The sequence below is a fragment of the Eleutherodactylus coqui genome, chromosome 6 (genome assembly GCF_035609145.1).
Source record: "Eleutherodactylus coqui strain aEleCoq1 chromosome 6, aEleCoq1.hap1, whole genome shotgun sequence".
NCBI lineage: Eukaryota > Metazoa > Chordata > Amphibia > Anura > Eleutherodactylidae > Eleutherodactylus > Eleutherodactylus coqui.
Genome location: NC_089842.1, coordinates 99810881 through 99814246, shown reverse-complemented (window position 1 = coordinate 99814246; position 3366 = coordinate 99810881).

Here is a 3366-nt window from a genome sequence, read left to right as displayed (position 1 = left end):
GGTCATTGATACAGGAAATCATTCAGCATTACAAGAAGCTTCACAACTTAACTCCAGAAAATATCAGTGATGATTTCAGGCAGCTGACTGATGGATATTTTATCCTCCGGTGCATCTGTACATGTGAACCTTTCCCTTTTAATGTTTTGTGGATTGTCCATTCAGAAGACTGGGAAATGAGCTGCTTCTACATATTAAAACCTACCATATTGACAGTCGCCCTGCTATCTCAAGCTCAGATGTCCTCCAAGGGGAATTTTTAGGAGCTCGACAGAAGAGGGCAGTTCGTGGACATCATACATATATGAGGGGGTCCCCAAAAGAAATCGGGATCATCTTCTAGTGGGCCGGGCATTACTAGTACAGGCTACGCAAATCTCTGCGGAACCCTTGTGAGGTGGTATGCCGGCTGACTATGCTGGACGGTTGCGGTTGGCACAAGTGTTTATTTTTTTTTGTTTGTTTTTTTTTTTTTGCTTATTAACAAGTTGCTCAGTTTTTGTTGTTTTTTTTGCCTATTTTGTAATGGTTGGTTGATTCATACGAACTGTGTGCAGTTATGAAATTTTGTTTTCTTTTCCACTGTTCAAAGCACTTCTGAGAAGAAAAGAAAAAAAGTGCACAGAGCGAGATTGGGTAAATACGGAGGGTGAGGCGGCAAGGGTGTCGAGCAATTTTTGACAAAAAATGGCATAACACTCAGCACTGTGTGGGCAGCTGTTTTGTAATGATGGAAGAACCAGTCACTTGTTTGCCCACTGGTGCTGAATGTTAAGCAATTTTTGACAAAAAAACAACTTGATACCGTTACCTCACCCTCCGTATTCACCTGATTACTTGAATATATGTATTCAGTGCCCATTCGATTGTGAGCCCTTGGGTCTTCTTCCTTTCTGTTTATTTTTTTATTAATTTTTATACATTATTTCTATTTTTACTCTGTTTGCAGCACAGACTATAAAGAATATTTATTAATTCTTCTTGATGAAGATTCCTGGTGCGTGGATTCAAAGCTATGTTGTTGTTGTTATATAAAATTGTTATTTACCGTGTAGCCAGCTGGCTCCAGCCTTTAATATTGTTTATGGGACTGCAATACAAACTCTCTTCACAAGTTGGAAGCAAAAGTTCACAACAGAGCTGGCTCTTCTTACTTCTAATGGACCGTGTTAATTCTATGGAATTGGCGGAGCTTCATGCACGGGTCTGAGGAGGGTTTTGCACTCAGAGAAGAGAAAGATCCTCCATGTGTCAGGTTGTTGCTGACTGAATTAGTTGGGAAAGAAGAGACATCAGAGAGAGAAAGAGGAAAATACTCTGTAACCCTCCTAAAAGCTTCAGTGTGAAAATTACTACATTGGGCAAAGATATCATTTGCGGATTATACTAGTATCCCCTATCAGGAATTAAAGGCTGGTCTCTGGTTAAGTAAGTGCGTGCATACAAAAAATGGAGCTGTTGCAGATACATCACGAGGCCTATTTCACAGAACTCCAGTTGTTACATCATAGCAGTCGCCATTGAGTTTGTTGTAGCGGTCACAGGAACAGGCAACTGGCTGCATCTCGATTAATGGCATAAAGCCTTGCTATATATTGACTCATCTAAAGTACTTTGAGGATCCTCAGGGATATAACTGTTGGAATTAAAGACTGAATTGTAGGTTTGCTTATTTCATCTGTTGCCAGCAACAGAGTCAGTTGGACTGGGTTTAAAGGCTATATACACCTTTGCACTTTTCTTTTACTCAATGTGTTTTTGCAAATGAAGAGTTTTTGTAATTTGTTTTCATTAAAAATTTGATTTCTATACTTATATTGTTTTCCATGGAGCTGCAGAGTGGGGGGGGGGGGGGGGGGGAGGAGGAACTGAAGTCTTAGCAAATTCAGCCAGAGTAAACTGATGGGTTGCTCTTCAGCTACTCTGCTAGCCTGCTTCCCTGTTGTGAAACTGCATTCACTGCCTTTCTGCTTTTACAGAGGGCTTTATGACCATTGTGGGGGGTCTCAACGGAGACCAGTGCGGATGTTGCCTGAGTCCAAATTCAAAGGAAAGTTTATAACGAGTACTCGAGGAGAACCATAAGAATCCACGATACACACAGCATGTAAATCAGAATGAGTTCTGGTTTATTTGGAGAAACACACAGCTTATATAGGCCGTTGCCCGCGCAGGGTGCAACTTTGAAGAATTACTTAATCAGGTGACTGAAACAGAATATTAACACATTTCATTCTTGGGAAACCAAGGTATCTTAGAAAGGAAACACATCTGCTGTGGTTCGGGTGCATCCGACCACAAACTGTTAGTAAGCCCGCCACAAACGGTCAGTAGGCCCGCCACAAAGTGTCAGAAAGGAAACTTATTACTACTTAGTTCGTTATCTGGTGCAAGGCCCTGACTGAAATAAGGAACTTCTAAGTTCCGCTCCTCATGTTATGTTACTTCAGAAACAAAATTAAATTAAATTAACCCTTATCAATCCCCCATTTGGACATCAGAGCCACCATTATCTCCTGGTTCTGTCACCCATTGGTGATGGCTCCAGCCGGGTCCCCAGGTAGGAATGGTGCACTCTATGTCCATCTAGGGCAGGGGTGGGCAATTAATTTTCCCATGGGGCCACATGAGAAATTGGAATGGTTTTAGAGGGCCAGACCAACATACGAAGGCTCCATGCACATTGCCTTAATGGGGCCGTATTCCAGCCGCCCGATTTGCGGCCAGAATACGGCCGCCATTGAAAATGAATGGCGCTGTAATACGGCGCGGTGAACACCCGGTGTTTCACCCCGTTTTACGGCGCGGCCCCCGTGTCTGCCAATGGAGAGGGGAGCGGTAAGGAGCACTCCCATCTCCACTCAGAAGTTACAGTGGCATCACTTAGGGCTCATGTCCACGGGGAAAAGAAGAATTAAAATCCGCAGCGGATTTTAACTCTTCTCCCGCGCGCGGATCCGCACCCCATAGGGATGCATTGACCACCCGCGGGTAGATAAATACCCGCGGATCGTCAATAAAAGTGATTTAAAAAAAAATGGAGCATGAAAAAATCTGGACCATGCTCCATTTTCATGCGGGTCTCCCGCGGGGACGGCTCCCGCGGGCTTCTATGGAAGCCGTCCGGATCCGCGGGACACAAAAATCACATTTTACTTACCCGCTCCGGCGCCGCGCCATCCTCTCTCAGCCGCGGCCGGATCATTTTGCTTCGGCCCGGCGCATGCGCGGGGCACGTCACTGACGTCATCGTGCACATCCGCCGAGCCGAAGAATGAAGATCCGGCCGCGACGAGAGAAGATGACGCCGCCGCGAAGAGAAGAAACGGAGCGAGTGAGAGGTGAGTTTATTGTCATTTATTTGTA